Source organism: Danio rerio, chromosome 4 (genome assembly GCF_049306965.1).
Source record: "Danio rerio strain Tuebingen ecotype United States chromosome 4, GRCz12tu, whole genome shotgun sequence".
NCBI lineage: Eukaryota > Metazoa > Chordata > Actinopteri > Cypriniformes > Danionidae > Danio > Danio rerio.
Genome location: NC_133179.1, coordinates 59,968,881 through 59,987,623, shown reverse-complemented (window position 1 = coordinate 59,987,623; position 18,743 = coordinate 59,968,881). Strand labels below are relative to the sequence as shown.

General features: G+C 44.1%; 2 protein-coding genes and 16 non-coding genes across 18 annotated transcripts in view; 5 read left to right on the top strand and 13 right to left on the bottom strand.

Annotated features, from left to right (window-relative positions):
• Positions 1-18,743, top strand: part of LOC137491106 (uncharacterized) — a 1,257,671-nt gene that overhangs the window by 227,095 nt on the left and 1,011,833 nt on the right. The window lies entirely within an intron of this gene.
• Positions 1-18,743, top strand: part of LOC101884655 (uncharacterized) — a 108,639-nt gene that overhangs the window by 64,106 nt on the left and 25,790 nt on the right. The gene's annotated exons all lie outside the window — the stretch shown is intronic.
• On the bottom strand, positions 356-462 carry LOC137494846 (U6 spliceosomal RNA). The gene has a single exon (XR_011014790.1). It is a non-coding gene; the product is annotated as a U6 spliceosomal RNA (small nuclear RNA).
• Positions 886-992, bottom strand: LOC137495043 (U6 spliceosomal RNA). Its single transcript, XR_011014987.1, has one exon. It is a non-coding gene; the product is annotated as a U6 spliceosomal RNA (small nuclear RNA).
• LOC137495044 (U6 spliceosomal RNA) lies at positions 1,415-1,521 on the bottom strand. The gene has a single exon (XR_011014988.1). It is a non-coding gene; the product is annotated as a U6 spliceosomal RNA (small nuclear RNA).
• LOC137494515 (U6 spliceosomal RNA) lies at positions 1,942-2,048 on the bottom strand. Its single transcript, XR_011014461.1, has one exon. It is a non-coding gene; the product is annotated as a U6 spliceosomal RNA (small nuclear RNA).
• LOC137494687 (U6 spliceosomal RNA) lies at positions 2,471-2,577 on the bottom strand. The gene has a single exon (XR_011014633.1). It is a non-coding gene; the product is annotated as a U6 spliceosomal RNA (small nuclear RNA).
• On the bottom strand, positions 2,998-3,103 carry LOC137494528 (U6 spliceosomal RNA). The gene has a single exon (XR_011014474.1). It is a non-coding gene; the product is annotated as a U6 spliceosomal RNA (small nuclear RNA).
• On the bottom strand, positions 3,524-3,630 carry LOC137494512 (U6 spliceosomal RNA). Its single transcript, XR_011014458.1, has one exon. It is a non-coding gene; the product is annotated as a U6 spliceosomal RNA (small nuclear RNA).
• LOC137495014 (U6 spliceosomal RNA) lies at positions 4,054-4,160 on the bottom strand. The gene has a single exon (XR_011014958.1). It is a non-coding gene; the product is annotated as a U6 spliceosomal RNA (small nuclear RNA).
• On the bottom strand, positions 4,584-4,690 carry LOC137494513 (U6 spliceosomal RNA). The gene has a single exon (XR_011014459.1). It is a non-coding gene; the product is annotated as a U6 spliceosomal RNA (small nuclear RNA).
• LOC137494529 (U6 spliceosomal RNA) lies at positions 5,113-5,219 on the bottom strand. Its single transcript, XR_011014475.1, has one exon. It is a non-coding gene; the product is annotated as a U6 spliceosomal RNA (small nuclear RNA).
• LOC137494462 (U1 spliceosomal RNA) lies at positions 12,699-12,861 on the top strand. The gene has a single exon (XR_011014420.1). It is a non-coding gene; the product is annotated as a U1 spliceosomal RNA (small nuclear RNA).
• On the top strand, positions 14,704-14,786 carry trnal-cag (transfer RNA leucine (anticodon CAG)). Its single transcript has one exon. It is a non-coding gene; the product is annotated as a tRNA-Leu (tRNA).
• trnam-cau (transfer RNA methionine (anticodon CAU)) lies at positions 15,863-15,935 on the bottom strand. Its single transcript has one exon. It is a non-coding gene; the product is annotated as a tRNA-Met (tRNA).
• trnav-aac (transfer RNA valine (anticodon AAC)) lies at positions 16,040-16,112 on the bottom strand. The gene has a single exon. It is a non-coding gene; the product is annotated as a tRNA-Val (tRNA).
• trnal-cag (transfer RNA leucine (anticodon CAG)) lies at positions 17,444-17,526 on the top strand. The gene has a single exon. It is a non-coding gene; the product is annotated as a tRNA-Leu (tRNA).
• On the bottom strand, positions 18,603-18,675 carry trnam-cau (transfer RNA methionine (anticodon CAU)). Its single transcript has one exon. It is a non-coding gene; the product is annotated as a tRNA-Met (tRNA).

Genomic DNA, 18,743 nt, shown 5'->3' with positions numbered 1-18,743 from the left:
ACCTGGAGAGCCATGTTCCCACTTGTATGCCGTGCACTACAGAGCTTTGGCCCTGTCAGTGCTAGGCACACTGATTGATGCAGTAGGTCACCAAGTTTATGGACAGGGGGAAATTAGAGTGTCAGGATAGCCTATGGCAAAGTCCCACTAAAGCAAGGGCTTTGGAAGTGCATTGGTTGCACAACAAAACAAACGATCAAAGCATCCCACATTCGTTTTCACCATGCATGTAGACTTTCCAGTTGACCCAGCAGCACCTCCCACGATTTGCTAAACCCATCCTCATGCACCATTTGGAATCGTGAAAAGCCTTTTGTCTTTTTTCATTTCTGTACTTTTACCCACGCACTAAAACAGCAATATGGAGCGCTTCACGGATTTGCGTGTCATCCTTTCGCAGGGGCCATGCTAATCTTCTCTGTATCGATCCAATTTTAGTATATGTGCCACCGTAGCAAGCACAGACGAGTGGAGAGGCTCAGGGCATATGTACGCCTCGAGTCCCAGCAATGTTCCTCCAAGGTGGTGGGACCTGGAGAGCCATGTTCCCACTTGTATGCCGTGCACTACAGAGCTTTGGCCCTGTCAGTGCTAGGCACACTGATTGATGCAGTAGGTCACCAAGTTAATGGACAGGGGGAAATTAGAGTGTCAGGATAGCCTATGGCAAAGTCCCACTAAAGCAAGGGCTTTGGAAGTGCATTGGTTGCACAACAAAACAAACGATCAAAGCATCCCACATTCGTTTTCACCATGCATGTAGACTTTCCAGTTGACCCAGCAGCACCTCCCACGATTTGCTAAACCCATTCTCATGCACCATTTGGAATCGTGAAAAGCCTTTTGTCTTTTTTCATTTCTGTACTTTTACCCACGCACTAAAACAGCAATATGGAGCGCTTCACGGATTTGCGTGTCATCCTTTCGCAGGGGCCATGCTAATCTTTTCTGTATCGATGCAATTTTAGTATATGTGCCACCGTAGCGAGCACAGATCAGCGGTTAGGCTCAGGGCATATGTACGCCTCGAGTCCCAGCAATGTTCCTCCAAGGTGGTGGGACCTGGAGAGCCATGTTCCCACTTGTATGCCGTGCACTACAGAGCTTTGGTCCTGTCAGTGCTAGGCACACTGATTGATGCAGTAGGTCACCAAGTTTAAAGACTGGGGAAATTAGAGTGTCAGGTTAGCCTATGGCAAAGTCCCACTAAAGCAAAGGCTTTGGAAGTGCATTGGTTGCACAACAAAACAAACGATCAAAGCATCCCACATTCGTTTTCACCATGCATGTAGACTTTCCAGTTGACCCAGCAGCACCTCCAACGATTTGCTAAACCCATCCTCATGCACCATTTGGAATCGTGAAAAGCCTTTTGTCTTTTTTCATTTCTGTACTTTTACCCACGCACTAAAACAGCAATATGGAGCGCTTCACGGATTTGCGTGTCATCCTTTCACAGGGGCCATGCTAATCTTCTCTATATCGATCCAATTTTAGTATATGTGCCACTGTAGCGAGCACAGATGAATGGACAGGCTCAGGGCATATGTACGCCTCGAGTCCCAGCAATGTTCCTCCAAGGTGGTGGGACCTGGAGAGCCATGTTCCCACTTGTATGCCGTGCACTACAGAGCTTTGGCCCTGTCAGTGCTAGGCACACTGATTGATGCAGTAGGTCACCAAGTTAATGGACAGGGGGAAATTAGAGTGTCAGGATAGCCTATGGCAAAGTCCCACTAAAGCAAGGGCTTTGGAAGTGCATTAGCACAACAAAACAAACGATCAAAGCATCCCACGTTCATTTTCACCATGCATGTAGACTTTCCAGTTGACCCAGCAGCACCTCCCACAATTTGCTAAACCCATCCTCATGCACCATTTGGAATCGTGAAAAGCCTTTTGTCTTTTTTCATTTCTGTACTTTTACCCACGCACTAAAAAAGAAATATGGAGCGCTTCACGGATTTGCGTGTCATCCTTTCGCAGGGGCCATGCTAATCTTCTCTGTATCGATCCAATTTTAGTATATGTGCCACCGTAGCGAGCACAGATCAGTGGTTAGGCTCAGGGCATATGTACGCCTCGAGTCCCAGCAATGTTCCTCCAAGGTGGTGGGACCTGGAGAGCCATGTTCCCACTTGTATGCCGTGCACTACAGAGCTTTGGTCCTGTCAGTGCTAGGCACACTGATTGATGCAGTAGGTCACCAAGTTTAAAGACTGGGGAAATTAGAGTGTCAGGTTAGCCTATGGCAAAGTCCCACTAAAGCAAAGGCTTTGGAAGTGCATTGGTTGCACAACAAAACAAACGATCAAAGCATCCCACATTCGTTTTCACCATGCATGTAGACTTTCCAGTTGACCCAGTAGCACCTCCCACGATTTGCTAAACCCATCCTCATGCACCATTTGGAATCGTGAAAAGCCTTTTGTCTTTTTTCATTTCTGTACTTTTACCCACGCACTAAAACAGCAATATGGAGCGCTTCACGGATTTGCGTGTCATCCTTTCGCAGGGGCCATGCTAATCTTCTCTGTATCGATCCAATTTTAGTATATGTGCCACCGTAGCGAGCACAGACCAGTGGTCAGGCTCAGGGCATATGTACGCCTCGAGTCCCAGCAATGTTCCTTCAAGGTGGTGGGACCCGAAGAGCCATGTTCCCACTTGTATGCCGTGCACTACAGAGCTTTGGCCCTGTCAGTGCTAGGCACACTGATTGATGCAGTAGGTCACCAAGTTTATGGACAGGGGGAAATTAGAGTGTCAGGATAGCCTATGGCAAAGTCCCACTAAAGCAAGGGCTTTGGAAGTGCATTAGCACAATAAAACAAACGATCAAAGCATCCCACATTCGTTTTCACCATGCATGTAGACTTTCCAGTTGACCCAGCAGCACCTCCCACGATTTGCTAAACCCATCCTCATGCACCATTTGGAATCGTGAAAAGCCTTTTGTCTTTTTTCATTTCTGTACTTTTACCCACGCACTAAAACAGCAATATGGAGCGCTTCACGGATTTGCGTGTCATCCTTTCGCAGGGGCCATGCTAATCTTCTCTGTATCGATCCAATTTTAGTATATGTGCCACATAGCGAGCACAGACGAGTGGACAGGCTCAGGGCATATGTACGCCTCGAGTCCCAGCAATGTTCCTCCAAGGTGGTGGGACCTGGAGAGCCATGTTCCCACTTGTATGCCGTGCACTACAGAGCTTTGGCCCTGTCAGTGCTAGGCACACTGATTGATGCAGTAGGTCACCAAGTTAATGGACAGGGGGAAATTAGAGTGTCAGGATAGCCTATGGCAAAGTCCCACTAAAGCAAGGGCTTTGGAAGTGCATTAGCACAACAAAACAAACGATCAAAGCATCCCACGTTCGTTTTCACCATGCATGTAGACTTTCCAGTTGACCCAGCAGCACCTCCCACAATTTGCTAAACCCATCCTCATGCACCATTTGGAAACGTGAAAAGCCTTTTGTCTTTTTTCATTTCTGTACTTTTACCCACGCACTAAAAAAGAAATATGGAGCGCTTCACGGATTTGCGTGTCATCCTTTCGCAGGGGCCATGCTAATCTTCTCTGTATCGATCCAATTTTAGTATATGTGCCACCGTAGCGAGCACAGATCAGCGGTTAGGCTCAGGGCATATGTACGCCTCGAGTCCCAGCAATGTTCCTCCAAGGTGGTGGGACCTGGAGAGCCATGTTCCCACTTGTATGCCGTGCACTACAGAGCTTTGGTCCTGTCAGTGCTAGGCACACTGATTGATGCAGTAGGTCACCAAGTTTATGGACAGGGGGAAATTAGAGTGTCAGGTTAGCCTATGGCAAAGTCCCACTAAAGCAAGGGCTTTGGAAGTGCATTGGTTGCACAACAAAACAAACGATCAAAGCATCCCACATTCGTTTTCACCATGCATGTAGACTTTCCAGTTGACCCAGCAGCACCTCCCACGATTTGCTAAACCCATCCTCATGCACCATTTGGAATCGTGAAAAGCCTTTTGTCTTTTTTCATTTCTGTACTTTTACCCACGCACTAAAACAGCAATATGGAGCGCTTCACGGATTTGCGTGTCATCCTTTCACAGGGGCCATGCTAATCTTCTCTGTATCGATCCAATTTTAGTGTATGTGCCACCGTAGCAAGCACAGACTAGTGGTCAGGCTCAGGGCATATGTACGCCTCGAGTCCCAGCAATGTTCCTCCAAGGTGGTGGGACCTGGAGAGCCATGTTCCCACTTGTATGCCGTGCACTACAGAGCTTTGGCCCTGTCAGTGCTAGGCACACTGATTGATGCAGTAGGTCACCAAGTTTATGGACAGGGGGAAATTAGAGTGTCAGATTAGCCTATGGCAAAGTCCCACTAAAGCAAAGGCTTTGGAAGTGCATTGGTTGCACAACAAAACAAACGATCAAAGCATCCCACGTTCGTTTTCACCATGCATGTAGACTTTCCAGTTGACCCAGCAGCACCTCCCACAATTTGCTAAACCCATCCTCATGCACCATTTGGAAACGTGAAAAGCCTTTTGTCTTTTTTCATTTCTGTACTTTTACCCACGCACTAAAAAAGAAATATGGAGCGCTTCACGGATTTGCGTGTCATCCTTTCGCAGGGGCCATGCTAATCTTCTCTGTATCGATCCAATTTTAGTATATGTGCCACCGTAGCGAGCACAGATCAGCGGTTAGGCTCAGGGCATATGTACGCCTCGAGTCCCAGCAATGTTCCTCCAAGGTGGTGGGACCTGGAGAGCCATGTTCCCACTTGTATGCCGTGCACTACAGAGCTTTGGTCCTGTCAGTGCTAGGCACACTGATTGATGCAGTAGGTCACCAAGTTTAAAGACTGGGGAAATTAGAGTGTCAGGTTAGCCTATGGCAAAGTCCCACTAAAGCAAAGGCTTTGGAAGTGCATTGGTTGCACAACAAAACAAACGATCAAAGCATCCCACATTCGTTTTCACCATGCATGTAGACTTTCCAGTTGACCCAGTAGCACCTCCCACGATTTGCTAAACCCATCCTCATGCACCATTTGGAATCGTGAAAAGCCTTTTGTCTTTTTTCATTTCTGTACTTTTACCCACGCATTGAAACAGCAATATGGAACGCTTCACAGATTTGCGTGTCATCCTTTCGCAGGGGCCATGCTAATCTTCTCTGTATCGATCCAATTTTAGTATATGTGCCACCGTAGCGAGCACAGACAAGTAGACAGGCTCAGGGCATATGTACGCCTCGAGTCCCAGCAATGTTCCTCCAAGGTGGTGGGACCTGGAGAGCCATGTTCCCACTTGTATGCCGTGCACTACAGAGCTTTGGCCCTGTCAGTGCTAGGCACACTGATTGATGCAGTAGGTCACCAAGTTTATGGACAGGGGGAAATTAGAGTGTCAGGATAGCCTATGGCAAAGTCCCACTAAAGCAAGGGCTATGGATGTGCATTAACACAACAAAACAAACGATCAAAGCATCCCACATTCGTTTTCACCATGCATGTAGACTTTCCAGTTGACCCAGCAGCACCTCCCACGATTTGCTAAACCCATCCTCATGCACCATTTGGAATCGTGAAAGGCCTTTTGTCTTTTTTCATTTCTGTACTTTTACCCACGCACTAAAACAGCAATATGGAGCGCTTCACGGATTTGCGTGTCATCCTTGCGCCTCTTGCGGGAGAATCTTCGGTTCCCTTCCCGTTCCACAGTTCCACTTTCCCTTCTTCCTGATTGGCCCGACGTCTGGCTCGGGATTGGTCGACGCAAAGTTCCACAAAGCGTGCTTCCGAATTTGGTCATGTCATGTAGCGTGCCGTTGGCTCTTTGAGAAAGTTCCACTGAACGTGCGCTCCGATTGGCCGCTGGGCGGGACCTCCAGGAAGCGCGATTTATAAAGCGGTGCAGTAGATAGAGGAAGTTAAAAAAGGAGACAAAATAGACTATAAAGACGACAAGCTTCGTTGTAAATGTTTATTTTGTTTGACAAAAAATAGATATATACATGTATATGTTTTAGGGCTTTATAATAGCATAGAAAAACGCGATTATTTCTAAAATAACATTTCCCTAGAAAAATGCATTTTTTCTGTGTTATTAAATCATTTACTTAATAATATTAAGTGGTTTAAAGATATTGTTCAGATGCAATTAACTCTAATTCTAAAAGTTATAAGTCTAAAAACACTGTCAAGGTGCAAACATTTAGTCTTTAAAACAACTAAGCAAGATAAATGTTTATTTTGTATAAAACAAATAGAAATATACATGTACAAGTTGTAGGGCTTTATGATAGCATAGAAAATGCTATTATTTCTAAAATAACATTTATGATAGCATAGAAAATGCTATTATTTCTAAGATAACATTTCCCTACAAAAATGCATTTTTTATCTGTGTTATTAAATCTTTTACTTAATAATATTAAACAGTTAAAAGATATTGTTTAGATGCAAATAACTAATTCTAAAAATTAAGTCTAAGTCTAAAAACACTGTGAAGGTGCAAACATCATTTTTTTTAAACAAATAAGCAAGACATTCTGACTCTGATTGGCTGTTGTCATTTTCCTTTTTCTTGTTAACTTCTGCTATTAGTGTTTATTTACAGCTCTGGGTTAAGCTTTGAGCTGCTCTAGCAAATAGCCGACCAACTACTGGGAAGGTAGTTTAAAAAATAATAATTTATCATACGTTTGTGATTTTTTTTTTTTTAATATTGCATAAACTGTCGTGATAATAAAATAATTTTACGCTATATTGTACTGCCCTAATATGTTAAAAGTATAAATGGTTATATATTTTGTGTAAATAAACATTTATTTCTAATCTCTATGTACATTTCAGCTTTTTTTTAAAAGATATTTGTTCAGTAGCTACAGTGTCCCAAGAGTGGGTTATCTGTTGTGACTCGAATAACTTTACACAATATTTATATTACACTTTTCATCGTTTTTTTCTATTCATTTATTGCAAACAAGAGTTGAAGGATAAAATAAAACTTCCAAAAATACACTGCGTACACATATTCATGTGGTTGCTTTAATGTTATCATTGTGTAATTTAAAGGATGGTAATATTAGGGTTCTGTATATTATTCAGAAACAAGTTATAAACTGTAGTTTAGCTAACAGTAAAAATAAAATGGTATAAAATTATATTGTAAATTAAATTTAGGTAAATATTCAATGTAAATGCAGTAACACTTAAAAATAATATGTGTATATGTAAATATAACTGTAAACATTGATGTAAATGAAATATTTTAAAATATATTTAATTGAATTTTTAAATAATTTATTAAACTTTAAAAAAATGACAAACCTATTTAAATATCAATGCCTGAAATTTAAATTTGAAAGTATTTTAATATAATATTTCTTATATCCTACAACCTAATATTTTAGGTACTATATTTAGTTTAATCAGTTGTTTAAATATTTTATTATGTGTTATTTAATATTAATAAATAAGTTACCTGAACATTACGGTCAATATAATTGACAAAATTCTAAAACATTTAAAAGTCAATATTTCAGTATGTTTATTATTGAACTATTAAAATATTTTATTTCTTAAAAGGTGTAAAATATAAGTCCTGATTATAAAAACATTTTATCTAACTGACATGCAATTCAAAAAAGCTATATTTAGTTATGTTGCAAATAAACATAGAATTATATTTGAATATAATGTAATACATTTATTAAAAAATAATACTTATTATTATATGTTACTCAATTCATTTAAAATGGATTTGTATATTTATATATTTAAGTATATTTAACTTGCTTGTTAAATAAATATAATTTTGTTATTTAAACTATTATTTTTATGCAACAATCAATGTGCATGTTCATTTGCTATATAAAAAGGAAATAATGTTTTGCATGCAGATTTATGTGAAATGGTGAATATAGGTCTATAATCACCTTGCAATTTCGAAATCATAGCTTTTTTGCTTTAAGTATAGACTATTCAGTTCATAAGAGCAGTTCAATCTTTTATGAAGTTTGCTGTATAAAAATATAACAATATAATTATCGGCCTATACATATCGGCTATCGGCCTCCAAGTCTGAAGAATTATCGGTTATCGGTATCGACCAAAAAATCCATATCGGTGCATCCCTAATTGAAAACCAAATAAAAATATTTTATACCATTCTGTCTCCTCCTCAATCTGCTCTGTTTTACTTGGCATCATTTGTTTAATACTTTCTTTTAACTTTGCCATAAATGTATTTAATTCAACACATTTTAAAAACAAATGCATAATACCTTCATTTTCCAGTCCACATATTTTGCATAATGCATTCTCACTGCTTCCAATTTGTGCCAGTTTTGTTTCAGTGAAAATAACATTATGTCTGATAAAATATTCCAACGTTTCAATTTTTGCGTCTAAATATTTCCATTTTAAATTCTTCCAGATTCCCTCTTCGTCTATTTCCACAAATATTTTTTTTCCAAAATTGTTCTGAAACTGGTCTTTTATGCACTTTGTTTCTGAAACAAATGTAGAAATTTTTGAGAACACATTCTTGAAAATCTTTCCCATTTTCCTTTAAAAACATTTTCACATTATTCCTTCATTCGAATTTATGATTTCAAAACTTTCTGGATCCACACCTACATATGTTGCCATAATTTATCGTCCACCCAAACTAAATAATGAATTTCTAAATGACTTTGCTGCTTTTTAACACATATTACCACCCTCTCACCTAATATTATAGTTTTAGGAGATTTTAATATTCATGTGGATAATTTTAATAACTCCCTTACAAGAGATTTTATATCCTGTCTTGAGAGCTTTGGACTTCAACAGCATGTCAATGTTCCCACACACTCTAAAGGACACACCCTCAACCTCATCTGCTGCTCTGGTGTCTCACCCATTGACCTCTCTGCTGAGGAACTCCCTATAACGGATCATTTTCTTCTCTCATTTAATTTTGCACTCTCTCTTTCTTCCACCAAACCTCTCCGTACTATTTCTTTCCGTAACATAAAACATATTAATTTAGAATCCTTTTTTTGCTTATTAACTCTCTTCCTGAAATTACTAACCTTTCATCACCAAATGATTTAGTTTCTCATTACAACACTGGACTTCACTATAAGTCTCTGTAATAAAGTTGGCGGCCCTTTGGCCGCCGGGAAGAAGGAAGTGGAGAACCGACGTAGTTTAAAAATATTTATTAATAACAGGGACGGCAGCTTCTCACAGAGACAATGGGGAGGTTGGCGCCACAGCCCCCGCGAGACCTATATGAGACGGGCCAAGAGAACAGGAGATGAAAAAAAAAGGAAAGACAGAGTAGACCAGGAAAGGGGAGAGAGGAAAAAAAAAAAAAAAATTGGGGTTCGGTTCTCCAGACACGCTGCCACTCGGTCCTCCACTAGCTGAGAGATGCGACGACGTGCTGGGAGCCCTGTGGAGGAATCTATCCACCCGTCCGTCTTCTGGCGTCCGGCGGCGGTTCTCCTGGCTGGCTGGCGGCATCTCTGGTCTCCTGCTCCGCTTCGGTGGATGGATGCAGGCTCTGGCATCATGGTGGATCGCGGCGACTCCCCCGGGTTCTGTTGGATGGCTCCCTTCAGCACTTTCCCCTTCGGTGGTGAGCCCCGCGTCTCCTGCTCCTCCCCATGCTGGGAGACGGCAGCAGGCAGATCCTTTCCACGCCAGCCTCAGGCCGCCCCGGCACTCTGGGCAGACGAACAGGTTTCTCCCCCACTCGGGTTAACTCCCAAACACTCGCCCCTCTCTCAGCGGCAAGGGCATCTGGACAACGCGTCCCTCCTTCTCCCGGGCTTCGGCACCACTGTAATGAAGTTCATGGCCCTTTGGCCGCCAGAAAGAAGGAGGCGGAGAACCAACGCAGTTTTAAAATATTTATTAATTACAGGGACGGCAGTCTCCATGTCTAAACCAAAACGGACGGACGGCAGCTCCTCACGAAGACTGCCGTCAAACTGAAAGCAAAAGTAAAATATGTCCAGGCCCGGTCCTCTCTCGGCTTCCTCTGCCATAGTTCCTCCTTTTATGGTCCAGAGCTCCTTCCGTGGGATCCGAGGCAGGTGCGCACCGCAGGTGTATCCACTTACGCGGTGGCCTTACTCCGTTCCCACGGCTCTCGGCCACGCCCCCTCGCCACAGTCTCATATGGATTTTTTGAACATCTGACAGAAATAAAGTCAATCAGGTAAGCAATGAGCGTAGCTGCTGCTGCTTCTCTTCTGTTTCTGCATATTAACAGCAGGTGTTCATCATCAGTGCTCAATCATCACTTAATTAAACTCATCATCGGCTCATTAACTTTACTCTGCTGCTGAGTAAATTTTGCTCAATTAAGAGAGGGACCAAATGTTAAATTTTACTCTGATGATTTTACTGTGTACAGGTATGGATCATATGTTTTGTCCCAGCTAAGATCTTAAAATGTTCTTTACTTCTCATAGTAACAACTAATGATAATAATTGTCATGGTCACATATATTGCTGTATATGAAGGGATATTTATTTTTGTAAATGATGTTTACTATGTAAATGGAGCTATCAAATCGACACGAGCGTTGAAAATAATACATAAGCTAAACTTTTTCAGGTTTTGTGCAGCCATATATACATGTAAGTAATATCACAGTATAAAAATAACCTACAACACGAAATCTCTAGGACAGGTGAACTTTCTGACGACACAGCGTCACCAGCACAGACCAAACACTGCACAAAGAATGAGATATTTCAAACATGATGTGACCTTAGCATTAATGTAACAATAAAAATAACTTACCGCACAAAATCTCTGTAATGGATGAACGTCTGACAGCGCAGCGTCAGGCACACAGACAAAATAATGCACACACAGTGAAATATTTTAAATGTGATGTGAGCAAAACATACTGTTTATCAGAACAGGATAAAAATAACCTACCGCTCTAAATCACTATGAGAGGTGTATTTGCTGACAGCGCAGCCTCACGAACAAAGACAAAATGCTGCACAAAGAGTGAAAAACTTCGAACGTGATGTAACCAGAACATACTGTGCATCAATATAACAGTATAAAAATAACTTACCACACGAAATCTCAACAACAGGTGTACTTTCTGAAGGCGCAGCCTCACGAATACTGCTCAAAAAGTGAGATATTTCAAACATGTCGTGAACAAAACATACTGTGCATCAATATAACAGTATAAAAATAACTTTCCACACAAAATCACTTTAACATACGAATTAATCTCGACAGCAGATGAACTTTCTGACCCGATAAATTGAGCATTCAGAGCAAGAGAAACTTTGGAAAATCCTCAGCGCTGATTGGCCCTGATTTTAAACTTTAGACAATGCATCCCTCCGATTAGCCCAGGGTCTAAGCAAACTGTAGACAATCGCGGCTTCTCGTTGGACAAGAGTCTACAGTCTACAGTTACCATTGCACGTTCCCTGGGCAGATGTCTGCGAACTCCCCAAATGTGGGAATCTCGACTGCATAATTTCTGGTAGTGGGGGACTGCGTTCGCGCTCTCCCCTGAGCACAGTGGTTCAAGACAGAGTTCAGGCGGTAGCGTCGGGCCCGGCTGGAGCGGCGCTTCCCTCTCTTCCTCGTCCTTTGCCAAGCCTCTTTTGCTCCAGTAGAGCTGCGCGCGCCTGTGGAAGGCCTGCCCACCCGTCGCTGGAAGAGTCTGTTCTGACGCCGAAAACTACTCGAAAGGTCCCCCCTCAAAGCGGTTTGACCAGGTGAAGGAACATGCAAAAAGAGCCTCCGGTGGCTTTTGTCCGCCAAGCGAGTGTGCCCTGTGGAATGTCAGGATTTTATTTGCCGGCCTGCCGCTGTTACTGACGGAACGAATGCAGACCGTGTGAAAGGTCATCATTTTATCTGCCATTAAGTAAGCGAACGCTTCTGCTCGGATCAGAGGTAACTTTGTTTCAAGAACTGCAATCTTTTGCAGACGTCTGTGGCGTTTTGGGCAGAGGGACGGTTCTAAACCAATCTGAACCAGAGGCAATTCCGCAGCCAGCCGTCGGTGGTTTCCCGTCCCAGGAATGTAAGGTGCTTGCAGCGGGAGGTTGTTCCGTTAGCGCTTCCGCTTTCGTCAGTGAAGTTCTTTTGCGGAACGTTTGTAGATCCCGTCGTGTTCTTTAAGCTATGTCGTTTGAGCACTGTGCTGATAGGCTGACGTAAGAAAACAGGACACAAAATATACAAGGCAAGAGTGCAAAGCACGGAGCTCTAGGCAAAGGCGGTCCGAACCGCAGCAAAGCAGGAGGTCGACATGTCCAAATAGACCAAATCAGAAACTAAGCAGAGAAAAACGGCATCTGTAGAGAAAGAAAACAGATGGAGGAAAAGAAAGAAAGAACAGGAGGATCCCCTCCCCTCCCCCCATAGAGGGTCTGTTATCCCCAGATCGAGTGCGTCCAGTGGAATCCATGTGTTGGCAGCCCCAACTGATGACAAAACACAAAGCAAGCATCTGGAGGAAGCTCAAACTCTTCATGCGTTGCCACAGTTACTAGCGAGTGGTTTGCAAGCACAGGCACGTCTGCTGCAAGTACAGCGCCGTCAGGAGACAGGGGTTGCTGGCCCATTCCCCATGCTCGGTGGCTGGGCATCACCGCCCTGGAGTACGGCCGATAGAAAACGGCGGGTGCCATTTGCGCCGCCCGGCAACTCATACTTACCTGGCAGGGGAGATACCATGATCAAGAAGGTGGTTCACACAGGGCGAGGCTTGGCCATTGCACTCCGGCCACGCTGACCCCTGCGAATTCCCCAAATGTGGGAATTTGACTGCATAATTTCTGGTAGTGGGGGACTGCGTTCGCGCTCTCCCCTGAGCACAGTGGTTCAAGACAGAGTTCAGGCGGTAGTGTCGGGCCCGGCTGGAGCGGCGCTTCCCTCTCTTCCTCATCCTTTGCCAAGCCTCTTTTGCTCCAGTAGAGCTGCGCGCGCCTGTGGAAGGCCTACCCACCCGTCGCTGGAAGAGTCTGTTCTGACGCCGAAAACTACTCGAAAGATCCCCCCTCAAAGCGGTTTGACCAGGTGAAGGAACACGCAAAGAGAGCCCCCGGTGGCTTTTGTCCGCCAAGCGAGTGTGCCCTGTGGAATGTCAGGATTTTATTTGCCGGCCTGCCACTGTTACTGACGGAACGAATGCAGACCGTGTGAAAGGTCATCATTTTATCTGCCATTAAGTAAGCGAACGCTTCTACTCGGATCAGAGGTAACTTTGTTTCAAGAACTGCAATCTTTTGCAGACGTCTGTGGTTTAAGGTTTGCAGGGAATTTTTTCGTCAAATCCTCATACAACGTCAAGTCATGACATTTGACAGATCCACGCCCTAGTATCATGGGTCATCCAGTTAGCAGAGAGCCATAAAACAAGGATAAAACAAGGCGTACGCGTTGGTCAATCGAGCGGACAAAGCCAACTCAGCGTGACAAGCTCCCTGCAGGTATTAGGGCCAATTTACAATCCGGGCCCGACACAGCTGTACAGGTCCTTGCGAAATGTCCCCTTTCGTCACATTTGAAGCACCTGAATTCTGGGCGTTCCTTCATCACATTTTCTGAGCTCATGCATAGTCGACAGGTTTTTACCTGATTGGTGTGCATGACTCTAAAGTGCTGTGGCGCTTCCGCCGTCTCGATTTTGGTACTGTATGGTAAGGAGACCATCTCTTCCGGAAATCTGTTTTTTACAAACCTTGTTCCATCTTCTATGTTTGTGCCAGGATACAATCTTTTTTTAATTTTAGATATGGGGAAAACTCCCCATCTCTCTAGCTTGCTTAAAATTTCTTCATTTGCTAGGTAAACAGGCAGATGCTTGAACGAAACAACATAGTCTCTGTTTTGTAACCTCCGTACTTCAGATTTCACTCCTTTAATTGTCAATCCATTGTCTATTAAAATTTCGGTGTCATCTTCAGTCTCCATTGTTACTTCATACTCCCTTTGTTTGTTTGGGTCTCACCGCCAGCATTCTTTCTTCTCCAATCAGCTCCGTGACTGCTTTGGTTATATCAAATCTTCTTGCATCTTTTACATTTTCTACTTCTACAGTTACTGTTGCTTCCTTTGTGCATACTCTTCTTTGTACCTCTTGCTTATCCTTACCTTTCTCACCTCTTCGTTGGCCGGGCTCTTCATTTTATTTATCTCTTTGTCTGTTGTCAAGTCCATTTTCTTTACCTCTCCGTCTATTATCCAGCCCATTTTCTTTATCCTTTCTTGCAAGTCCCTCCATTTCCATGTCGTTGCCGGGGAATCTGTCCATGATTAAAAATAAAACACACTACATAACCACCCTTCAGTCAGCAAAATGCTGCTGTTAGGTGGTTTTTAAAGACAAAAAGAAAACAAACAAACAAAAACACTCAAGGTCAATAAACAAAAAGGTAGACAAACAAAATGGGGAGAGCCTTTCTCTCCTTACTGCTGCCAACTCACTTCCTGTTTGCTCTATAGCCCCCTCAGGGTGGTGTGGCCGTAAGCAATGACAGCTGTCAAGTGTTGGCTATTGAAACTATGCGCAGCCCCAGGAGGCGAGCACAGATTAGCTGCCTGCAGCGCCAATGAGCTGGACAGCCGGAGCTGGGCAAGCTGTGAAGCACCAGATTCCATGTCACGGTACTGCGGTGTGGCTCCCAGGAGACAGCTCCTGCCAAGCTTGCATGTCAGGATGGCCGAGCGGTCTAAGGCGCTGCGTTCAGGTCGCAGTCTCCCCTGGAGGCGTGGGTTCGAATCCCACTTCTGACAAACCGATCCTGCGGCAGTGCGCTCAGGCTGAATTCTTTAACTCTCTGCCCCCATGTCCGAACGATACAGTAACACTGACAAAGTGCCGCATCACGCGGGCTTTAATGCAAGTGCACTGAAAGGGGATCAAAAGAATTGTCCTGGGATGGTGTTGCTTTTTAAGGTTTGCAGGGCATTTTTTTGGTCAAATCCTCGTACAACGTCAAGTCATGACATTTGACAGATCCATGCCCTTGTATCGTGGATCATCCAGTGAGCAGAGAGCCAATTGAGAATGTGCGTAAAAGCAAATCTGAATGTTTCCGCCCAGTTGCTAACAGGAGACCCTCCGCTTGTAAAGCCATCGTGATAACCACAGGAGCCTCCGGTTAGGGTGAGAGCACTGTCTTGTGGTGCCAGCGCAGAGAGACGGAAAGTCACTTTCCACAATGTTTTCATTCAATGTTCTACGCTGGTGGAATCACCTTCCCATTCCCACTCGGATTACGGATACACTGGTGTCCTTCAAACGACAGCTAACACCCATCTCTTCAGAGTACACCCGAACCCCGGTGAATATCCCTCTCTCTAAAGAAAACGAAACTCCTACTCCAGCACTAAATTCTCTGAGCACAAACAAATGACTTGGAATAAATAGCCCTTTTTCGTATGCATTGCCTCGTCTTGTTGAATACCTCCACTATTGTATGTCGCTTTGGACAAAAGTGTCCGCTAATTGTATGCTTCCGCCCAGTTTCGAACAGGAGACCTTTAGCGTGTAATGCAAACATGATAAACACTACACTACGGAAACCAATAGGCCAGTGCTGCTTCAAGTATTTATAGTCTTTTTTTATAGAGCTGTCTTGTACGGTCTGCACCGTGAAGGGCCAGCAAACGCATTGGCCACCTGCTCATGCACAACACAAAGCTAAAAGAAATCAGATTCTACGCAAGTTTGCGACACCGCGAGGGGCGGTAAACACTGAGCTGAATTCAAACTTCTAGCCTCACACCGCTCTGCAGAAAGAATGTTTTCAGTGAACGTCAGTACTCAACAGAAGCCTGATTTGACAATTGTCATAAAAGCCAGAGGTTGTTTCCGCCCAGTTTCGAACTGGGGACCTTTCGCGTATGAGGCGAACGTGATAACCACTACACTACGGAAACCTTCAGGCAAATCGAGCTGATAACCCTTTTTGATTGGGTGCCTGTCGACGATCATTGCTGGTGCGGCAGTGGATGCTATTATTTTCTCGCCAAAAGAAGAGCACTGTTTCTGCTCGGTTTCGAACCGAGGACCTTTCGCGTGTTAGGCGAACGTGATGACCACTACACTACAGAAACCCCACAAGCGCTTTTACCAGCGAAGTTAGGCCTGCAAGGATAAAACAAGGCGTACGCGTTGGTCAATCGAGCGGACAAAGCCAACTCAGCGTGACAAGCTCCCTGCAGGTATTAGGGCCAATTTACAATCCGGGCCCGACACAGCTGTACAGGTCCTTGCGAAATGTCCCCTTTCGTCACATTTGAAGCACCTGAATTCTGGGCGTTCCTTCATCACATTTTCTGAGCTCATGCATAGTCGACAGGTTTTTACCTGATTGGTGTGCATGACTCTAAAGTGCTGTGGCGCTTCCGCCGTCTCGATTTTGGTACTGTATGGTAAGGAGACCATCTCTTCCGGAAATCTGTTTTTTACAAACCTTGTTCCATCTTCTATGTTTGTGCCAGGATACAATCTTTTTTTAATTTTAGATATGGGGAAAACTCCCCATCTCTCTAGCTTGCTTAAAATTTCTTCATTTGCTAGGTAAACAGGCAGATGCTTGAACGAAACAACATAGTCTCTGTTTTGTAACCTCCGTACTTCAGATTTCACTCCTTTAATTGTCAATCCATTGTCTATTAAAATTTCGGTGTCATCTTCAGTCTCCATTGTTACTTCATACTCCCTTTGTTTGTTTGGGTCTCACCGCCAGCATTCTTTCTTCTCCAATCAGCTCCGTGACTGCTTTGGTTATATCAAATCTTCTTGCATCTTTTACATTTTCTACTTCTACAGTTACTGTTGCTTCCTTTGTGCATACTCTTCTTTGTACCTCTTGCTTATCCTTACCTTTCTCACCTCTTCGTTGGCCGGGCTCTTCATTTTATTTATCTCTTTGTCTGTTGTCAAGTCCATTTTCTTTACCTCTCCGTCTATTATCCAGCCCATTTTCTTTATCCTTTCTTGCAAGTCCCTCCATTTCCATGTCGTTGCCGGGGAATCTGTCCATGATTAAAAATAAAACACACTACATAACCACCCTTCAGTCAGCAAAATGCTGCTGTTAGGTGGTTTTTAAAGACAAAAAGAAAACAAACAAACAAAAACACTCAAGGTCAATAAACAAAAAGGTAGACAAACAAAATGGGGAGAGCCTTTCTCTCCTTACTGCTGCCAACTCACTTCCTGTTTGCTCTATAGCCCCCTCAGGGTGGTGTGGCCGTAAGCAATGACAGCTGTCAAGTGTTGGCTATTGAAACTATGCGCAGCCCCAGGAGGCGAGCACAGATTAGCTGCCTGCAGCGCCAATGAGCTGGACAGCCGGAGCTGGGCAAGCTGTGAAGCACCAGATTCCATGTCACGGTACTGCGGTGTGGCTCCCAGGAGACAGCTCCTGCCAAGCTTGCATGTCAGGATGGCCGAGCGGTCTAAGGCGCTGCGTTCAGGTCGCAGTCTCCCCTGGAGGCGTGGGTTCGAATCCCACTTCTGACAAACCGATCCTGCGGCAGTGCGCTCAGGCTGAATTCTTTAACTCTCTGCCCCCATGTCCGAACGATACAGTAACACTGACAAAGTGCCGCATCACGCGGGCTTTAATGCAAGTGCACTGAAAGGGGATCAAAAGAATTGTCCTGGGATGGTGTTGCTTTTTAAGGTTTGCAGGGCATTTTTTTGGTCAAATCCTCGTACAACGTCAAGTCATGACATTTGACAGATCCATGCCCTTGTATCGTGGATCATCCAGTGAGCAGAGAGCCAATTGAGAATGTGCGTAAAAGCAAATCTGAATGTTTCCGCCCAGTTGCTAACAGGAGACCCTCCGCTTGTAAAGCCATCGTGATAACCACAGGAGCCTCCGGTTAGGGTGAGAGCACTGTCTTGTGGTGCCAGCGCAGAGAGACGGAAAGTCACTTTCCACAATGTTTTCATTCAATGTTCTACGCTGGTGGAATCACCTTCCCATTCCCACTCGGATTACGGATACACTGGTGTCCTTCAAACGACAGCTAACACCCATCTCTTCAGAGTACACCCGAACCCCGGTGAATATCCCTCTCTCTAAAGAAAACGAAACTCCTACTCCAGCACTAAATTCTCTGAGCACAAACAAATGACTTGGAATAAATAGCCCTTTTTCGTATGCATTGCCTCGTCTTGTTGAATACCTCCACTATTGTATGTCGCTTTGGACAAAAGTGTCCGCTAATTGTATGCTTCCGCCCAGTTTCGAACAGGAGACCTTTAGCGTGTAATGCAAACATGATAAACACTACACTACGGAAACCAATAGGCCAGTGCTGCTTCAAGTATTTATAGTCTTTTTTTATAGAGCTGTCTTGTACGGTCTGCACCGTGAAGGGCCAGCAAACGCATTGGCCACCTGCTCATGCACAACACAAAGCTAAAAGAAATCAGATTCTACGCAAGTTTGCGACACCGCGAGGGGCGGTAAACACTGAGCTGAATTCAAACTTCTAGCCTCACACCGCTCTGCAGAAAGAATGTTTTCAGTGAACGTCAGTACTCAACAGAAGCCTGATTTGACAATTGTCATAAAAGCCAGAGGTTGTTTCCGCCCAGTTTCGAACTGGGGACCTTTCGCGTATGAGGCGAACGTGATAACCACTACACTACGGAAACCTTCAGGCAAATCGAGCTGATAACCCTTTTTGATTGGGTGCCTGTCGACGATCATTGCTGGTGCGGCA